The sequence below is a fragment of the Quercus suber genome, unplaced genomic scaffold (genome assembly GCF_002906115.3).
Source record: "Quercus suber isolate HL8 unplaced genomic scaffold, Cork oak 2.0 scaffold_358, whole genome shotgun sequence".
NCBI classification, from domain to species: domain Eukaryota; kingdom Viridiplantae; phylum Streptophyta; class Magnoliopsida; order Fagales; family Fagaceae; genus Quercus; species Quercus suber.
In genome coordinates, this window is record NW_027069810.1 from 66,310 (window position 1) to 75,018 (window position 8,709).

General features: G+C 32.2%; 1 long non-coding RNA gene across 1 annotated transcript; it reads right to left on the reverse strand.

Moving 5' to 3' along the window:
• Positions 1–1,949: 1,949 nt before the first annotated feature.
• Positions 1,950–5,021, reverse strand: LOC136061864 (uncharacterized). The gene is made up of 2 exons (XR_010623720.1): positions 4,932–5,021; positions 1,950–2,477 (listed from the first exon to the last, which is right to left on the reverse strand). It is a non-coding gene; the product is annotated as an uncharacterized LOC136061864 (long non-coding RNA).
• Between the last annotated feature and the right edge of the window lie 3,688 nt (positions 5,022–8,709).

Here is an 8,709-nt window from a genome sequence, read left to right on the forward strand (position 1 = left end):
TCCCAAAGAAGGCCCCCAAGGGCCCCCGACACTTTTGGCAAATTGAGATTGTTTGGCGATTATATTATGAAATGAAGTTATAGTACCTTTAATTGTTAGGTGACAATTTTAAAGAGAAATCTATACTAGAAATATCACCTGGCTATGAAAAACTTAAGAAACAATGAGAGAAGAATAGAAAAGTTTAATTGAATTTCATATAAGATCTCTTAATAAATCTGTTTATTAGGTTTATAACATAAGATAAGTTGATATGAAATCTCACAAATTAATAAATAAAAAGAGTTAGAATATAATGAAAAAATAACCACGGAAAAGATAGTTTTTTAAAACTAAAGTTTTTTTTTTTTTTTTTTTTGAGAAGGAATTTAAAACTAAAGTTGATAGGTCATATATATATATATATAAAAGCACTATTATAATCTTATCATATAGTGGACATAATCACATAGGCACACGGCTGAAGCATGTAAATTCTTACGTTGATTTCTCTCTTCTCTCATCTTCAATCTTTGCATAAACTGAGTTTTCATAGCACTAATGGATGACCATTACCCACTAAAAGACAATTCCCTTTGTTAATTAAGTCCTTGCAGCCACACAGCTTTCATCCATATCCACAAAGAATTGCCTTTGGCTTTGACTACTGGGAATGGGATCCCTCTTGAGAAAGTTTTCCAGGTATACCCAGATTTTAACATAGCTGGCCTCATGCTAGCCCAATTTTGCAACGAGAACCTTATTGATATCCTTCATCCTCCGAAAACCCAATCATCCGTTTCTCCTTACTCTTAGAACGCTCATCCCAATATTCAAATGACACAAAATTGTCAATACACAACCAGAAACCTTCCTTCGTAGGCCATCCAGTTTGTTGCAAACTAAAATAGAATCTTGAAAAATAACATATTGTTTTCTGAAATAGTAGCTAGCACTGATTTGATCACTGAAGTTATTGCCACTTAAGATAATAATTTTACCTTCCAACCACTTATCCTTAAATCATTCATCACCCTCAGAGAATGAAGTTAGGATTGGAGTTGAAGATGTACGCCTTTAAATCAGCAATTAATGACTAGAAAACAACTAATTTGATTATCTACATCACTTCAAAAAGATGGATAGCGACCACCGCGTAGTGTGGCATAGTAGTAGAAATTCTCATATTGCTTCAGATGATGTTTGGCAAGAGTTGAGCGGTTTGAGTAATGGTGCTCTAGGAAGTACGGATACTTTGTTTAGGGTGTTGTACTTGTGTCGTATTCGTGTCATATTAATGTTTTTAGAAATTACTCGTGTTACAGTACCATGTCTGTGTCTGTGTTTCTTAAGTGGCGCTTCAATGAATGTATTGTGCCCATAATAATAGCCCCATCAAGACCCTAATGGTACACATCAAGGTACTACCCCCATTGCCATCAATCACATAGTATGGGATCAATAAGCCTATACCGAAGGCCCCATTTTCTATTCAAGAAGAAAGAAGAAGAATGGGCAGCGCTTTTAATTCAATTTTTTTCTTACCATCAACATGCAACCATATATCTAACCCAAATCATTGTATTATGTAGTACATGTCTAAATCATTTGAAATACTGAAACAACAGTAACAAGCTTATATATTATACTAGTCCTCTCAAACACTGCTAAGAAGCTGAAGAAAACGGGATCGTTTTGTAGAAAGAAGAAATCGGTTAAGGTAGTTAAGAAGAGAAATATTAAAGCACGTGGTTCTCACATGACACAAAGATTAGTTAATAAAGGCCAATCAGATGCAGACACATGTAAGGGAGGCCTCAACTAATCCTAATCTCTGTAACAAACTCCTTGATCCACGGATCAATTAGTTAAACACGTGCAGTAGTTAGTTTTTCTGTTTTGATCTTTTTCTTCTTTTATGCTCAGCTTGTACATAAAAAAGTAGAGCTCCTTGTATTCATTTCATTACCTTTTTCATTCAATAACAAACACTCTTCTATTTACTCTTTTCCTCTAGAGAGAGGGAGTTTTTGCATTGAGTGTGAAAGTTTTACAAACACAAAAAGGCTAGAATTCGGCCTGTTTGCAATAGTGTGAGGAAAAACTCTAGCAGGAAAAAAACAACACACAAAAATACAACTTTTAATCAAGGGAATAATTGGGTTCATTTACTTGAAGCACTGGCAACCAAAAGAGGCTTGCCCTTGAAAGGTTTTTGATCTTCAATCATCTGATTCACATGTTCCTTTTGGTCTTTATCTGTGATACAACCTACTTCCAGTCGTATAGTTCCATGTCATATCACTCATCAAGCAGAAATTGTGGTATTTCAGGCCCACGGAAAAGCCATAGTCCCTTCACCTTGAGTGCTAGGTCCATCCTTTAAAGAAAACCGCCAACCTTGTTTAGCGTTACAAAGGAAAGAGTGTTCTCGTCATTGTACTTGTAATCATAGAACCAGAGAGAGTATCCCTCAGGATCATACATGTCCCAGAATCCTGAAACAAACATGAAATAAGGATGAAGAGAAAAAATTTCATACAACAAGTGTCATAAATAGAGAACAAGATCATATGGAACAAATGGTGGATTCAAAGGTTTTAAAATAATAAGGATGGCCAAAGTAGTTGAACTGAATGTTTAAAACTTATACTACCAATACTAGTGTATAAGCCAGTCAATTTTTCTCAAGACTACGAAGAAACAAAGAAGGCTTTGAAACAATTGGATGAAAGGGTGTGTTCAATAGACGCAAAGCTAGAAGATTTGTTTACTATGTGAGAAACTTTGGATAAAAAATCTTGATAGGATGACAACTTATCAAGAACTACGAGATATTCTAAATTAGACCCAAGTTTATCACCACCCTATGTGGAAAACATTGCACATGTTATCCCCTCAAAATCTGATAGATATGGCCTTGCCAATTTGCTGCCACAGCAACCTCAATTAGGTAATGGTTCAATGCCTCAAGGTGTGGTATAATATATAAAGGAGACATAAACTCAGTCTTATGATTCAACACTAGTCCAACTTCAAGAACAACCAAAGGAATGCATCACAAGGACAATAGTGACCACAAAGGAGTGAGATGAGCAAAAGGTTGATAATGGAAAAGTCAAGACCAAGAAAGATATTGATGTTAAGTTGAAAAGTCTTCCAAACATTGATTTTATTATTCCAAATGAATTTACCAATACGGGGAGAAAGAAATATTACTTAATCCTACTGCTTACAAAGATGATTGAAGCATTGGTACAAGTGTCAAATTGAAAGGTTCATATATTTTAACACTTTAAAACTTGGGAACAAGTTTTTTTCCAACTAGTGGAGAATGATGAAACCATGGAAGATTGATTTGTTACTGCTTTGCAAATTTGGTCATTCAAGATTCATTTTATAAGGTCCACATGGGAAGTCCAATTGAAGTGAAAGTTGTGTGCTTTTAAAGGTCTAGTTAAGTAGTTTTACATGTCCAAGGGTTAAAACAATTTCTTATTTGGTTTTTTTGGTGTTTTTTATTTTATTTTTTTATTTATAAATAATTTATGGTGAATTTTGTATCCTTGGGTAAAACTATAATTTCCGCAATTCTTGCTATTAAGGGTATTTGGTATTGAGGTACATTTGTCTTTTTCTTTTCTCCCTTTCTCTTTTCTCTTCATTTAACTGTTCATACAACCCTTGAACACCATAAAATCATCTCTTTTCCTTCTTCCTTACAACCTCAAACCAAGCTATTCCTTTTACCTATCAAAACCGTAAAACTCCCCACTGTTACATTTACCAAGTAGCCATCAAATAACTAATCAAAACTACCTTTTAATTCCTAACACAACCCCATAACCCTTTCTCTGACAAATTCTAAACCCTAGATCCACAACTACAAATACTAAACCACCACAAGCACATGCAAACAAATCCCCCCAATTAATTTGTCCAACAAAAATTGCCAACTAAAACCCCCTTTTAACTCCACAAAGGCTTATTGGAGTAAGATTCATCTTACATTGACCAGAGATTTGCTACTCAACTTAACGATCCACAGAGGCTTATTGCAGCAAGGTTCATAAGTCTGTTTTAACTTAAATTTCCCCTATCTACCCTTCCCTCCATCCTTAAATTTTATCTTTATAGCAAAAGAACAACTGAAATCAATCTTATTATTCATCAAAAAAAAAAAAAAAAAAACCAACCACAAAAAGAAAAGAAAATCATATATATAATACTCTGCAGCACAACTGCTTTTGGTTTGCTGGGACTGCACTGAATAAGTGCACAAGAAACACTAATGATAATATCCCATGGCAAACATCTTCATTTGTTCATGTTAGACCCTTATACCGCCCTACCACTTCGATTCATCCCACAGGATTTATTCAAAAAAAAAAAAAATTCATTAATTTGCCAACCCAAAAAATAAAAAAAAAAAGAAAAGGAAAAGCTGCAAGAGTTTATAAATTGGTTTCAGAAGTAAAAAAAAAAGGTCAAATTTTACCTACATAACTCATTAACTCATTTAAATAACACACATGAACGCTAAATTATTTGAATTCTACGTAGTTGGTTGAGGAACTCCTTGTCCCAAAACTTAAGGATTGTTATTACTAATTAGCCAGTTGATTTATATATGCCTAATCAAATTTGAGCTGCACCAACATTCACTGCAATAGACTGACTGAATGATTCAATGATTTGTGTCACCATTTTATACAGTAGACAAGAATTTGCATAAAGCAGTGAACCTAAATTTCTTTAATTTTTAGGCTACAATAGCATAATAACACTACCATTAAATATTCACTCTGTTACTCCAACATGTAATTTCTCCAATAATTTACAGCATACCATCTCAAAAGCTAGACTTTGAGGAAGAGTCATAGCACATCAACTAATAGTACTAACAAACTATTTTTTTTAAATGCCCAAAAATCAAAATAAGAGAAATAAACCTGCCGTGATAAATGTGTGTGTTGGTCGACGGTGAAGTAATTGATGCCGGAGTTTTGTATTTCCGCCGGACAATGATGCCACCGGTGCCTCCGTGAGTGGAAGAAGTTAGAGAGAGAGAGAGAGAGAGAGAGAGAGAGAGAGTTGAAAAAGAATCGAAGGGAGGAAGGGAGTAATGAATGCGTTAAGAATAAAAAGGATGACGTCTGAACTCTCAAGTCACCTGCCCGTCTGTCATTTCCATTTGCTTAAGTCCGTTTGAATATGGCTGAAAATTGAAACTGAAAATTGAAAAATACTGTAGTAAAATAATTTTTAAATATGTAAATAATATCGTGGAACCTATTTTTAATGAAAAAGTTACTGAAAAGTGAAATTTGTGGATTCATAAACAGTAAAATTTGTACTGAAAAGTCAATTATTGCGACTACTGTTCATTAAACAGTAGATGCTACGATGCTGCTACAGTAAAAAAGAGCTGAAAAAGCGTAAAAAAAAAAAGTTGAAAAAATGCAGACGTCAAACATAAACGTGCCAGCCAAACGAGCACTTAATCAAAAAAACAAAAAATCATAAACACTATTTTAACAAATAATGTTTTAACTGTTTCTAAAAAAAAAAGTTTTAACAAAGGGTTGAAGTGACAAAAATTTATAAGCTTATGTCAAGTCCACCACTTATAGTAACTATTTACAGTCGGTCCATATTAACCGTTTATAAAAAAATTTATAAGTCTAATATTTTTCTTAATTTTTTAAAAATAATTTGATTATTACAACTTAGGAATTTAAATTCTAAATATTTAAGTTGAAAATACTAAAAAAATATTAATTAGTTGAGATACAATACTCTTTCCAAGATACTTTAAAGTCACCAATAATAATAAGAAGAAGAAGAAGAAGAAGAAGAAGAAGAAAAAGAAAATACAAATTAGAGGAGTACACGTGGTCAAGAAAAAGACAAAGTTGAAATACATGTGACCAATATTTTATTTTTATATAATTGCATTTAAAATTAATTCTATAATTCATTACAAAAAAATTAATTCTATAATTTAAGAGTATAATAGATTAAATGGTGTGATTTCAAATGTAAAAAAATTAAACTCCAACTTTTCAAAGGGTAATAATTTTTGGTAAATAGAAGCTAGAAAAAAATGTACAGGCCTCTTAATTAAAAAATAATTTTCCCTTTAGTAATAATAAAATAACAACATGTTGTACAACGAAGTCTTTTAATCCCAAAATTTTTCAAGTCACCTCCTTTGTAATAGTAACTAGTCGCTAACTTGTACTATGCACGAGAACGTACCTATTTGTGAGGTAGACTAAAATAATTTTATAAACATTTAAGTAATTACACCATTGCATAATTTGTTCTTGTATGACTTCAATTTGTGTTACAATTTGATGAAAAAACTATTGCTTAAACATGCAATGGCTTACAAAAAATTTGGCTCATACCTTTACTCAAATTAAAAAAAAAATATATATATATATATATATTGAGGTTTGCATTGCTTTTATAGCATTCATGATTAATTTCACAAATTTTGAGATAAATTATCAACGTTTGAGTTTGAGTTTAAGTTGAACTTGTTAGAGAGATAGAGTTTTACTCCTTGTTATATTTGAATTAAACAAAAATAATTTTGTTTTAAAAAATGATAATGATGAGTTTGAGTTTAAGTTGGACTTATTAGAAAGATAGGATTTCACTCCTTGTTAAATTTGAACTAAACAAAAATAATTTTATTTAAATAAAATGATAATTTTATTTAAATATTGTACTGACATGAAAAATTGTGAGAATTTCAGAAGTTTCAGTTCTATATATATATATATAGATAAATTATCAACGTTTAAGTTTGAGTTTAAGTTGAACTTATTAGAGAGAGAGAGATAGAGCTTCAATCCTTATTAAGTTTGGATTAAACAAAAATAATTTTGTTTAAAAAAATGATAATGATGAGTTTGAGTTTAAGTTGAACTTATTAGAGAGAGAGTTTCACTCCTTATTAAGTTTGGACTAAACAAAAATAATTTTATTTAAATAAAATAATAATTTTATTTAAATATTATTTCAATGTGAAAAATTGTGAGAGTTTCATAAGTTTCGGTTATATATATATATATATATATATTGATAATAATAAAAATTTACCTCCTCAACTAGTTTGGGCAATCTCTAACTAAACTCTATTTCTCCTTAGGCCCAACCCTGACCAAAATTACCTCAGGCTTAAGCCCTTTTATGTCTTTACTCTAAAGCATGTGAGCCCAATTCTAAGATTATTCTTGGGGGTTGTAATTGCATAGTCCTAAACTATGGGGTCCACCTCTTTGTGAGAAAGGAGCATAATTGGAGACTATACAATAATTTTTCATTCTTGAGGCTTCCTAAAAAAATATATATATTTGTTGAAAAAAAAATGTTATATAAAAAAATTAAAAAAAAAAAAGAAAAAAAGAAAAAGAAAAGGAAAACCAACAAACATTAAACATACCCGGGAAAATCTACGTTATTTGTGTCTCTCTTTCCTCATGGCCATGGGCACAGTATACACAAAAAAATTGTCTTATATTCACAAGTGGAATTCGNATAATTGACCTAAGCCATCCTCATTACTTGATCTCACAATATATTATTATATTTTAGGAAAATCCCTTTCTAGAGGATTAGGCCCACTTTGTTTAGGTAAGGGCTAACCATATTCCTATACGGAAATGGACCGACAACCATAAGGTTTATTGCCAAAAACGTATCGGTATAACCATAAGGTCTATAGCCATTTTAATTTTTTAGTAGGAGTTCAAAGGGCTGGAAAGAAACGTTGTCTATTAATTAATTGACACTGCTATTTGCTATATATGGGCGGTAGCCTTACAAAATTGATAATGATACAGTAACTCTATATGGACTTAGTTTAACTATGGGCCTAACTAAACGAAGTTACGTGGAACGCACGCTGATTTAGCTTCCCCAATCACTAATTTGATTTACAATTTTAGCTCGTAATTGTCTTGTAACACTAATCCTAGCTGGAGAAGATGCTTAAATTTAGAATCTAAAAAATAATATGTCTGCTTCGAACACTTTGTATGATTTTCAGGCTTGGTTGGCTTCTTTGCAAAGCCACCACACACGCATAGAGGCTAGAATTTGATGAATGAAGATGTTTTGGGAAAGGATAACTAGGACAACATTGAATGAAACATGTGAAAACCGTGGCTACAAAATCACTACGAGAACTATGGTCAAGTCTAGATAGAAGACACCAATTCAAATCGCCCCTTTTTACCTATTTTTCATCCATCAAAAAAAAAAAAAAAAAAAAAAAAAAAATCACTATGAGGCAGTCTGCACTCTGCAGTAGTAATGACAATCAACGACAAATTGGGCCTTTGAAGCTTTACTAGAGGATAGGAGAGTCACAGTCGATAGAGTCTCTTGGCCTCTCCCAAGATAAAGCCGTTAAATTTTGTCTATGTATTTTTAGGAGTTTCTAGTTGCCCATAAACCGAATATATTTCCAATGGCTTCCTCACCGCTCCTAATAAAGTAGGGAAAAAAAGGGGTCTAAAAGAGTATGTTGCCAACTTGCCATAGTAGTCACTTGGTCATTTGGTTTTTTATTTGGAATTGTAGTTACCCCTTAAACACTTATCTGAGGAAATTGGATAAATTTGTCAAAATATTGGAGTGTTTTGGACGTAATGCATCTTAAATTTACATACATCAGTTGAATTAATGGACTTATCCATTGGATTGTTGTTAAGG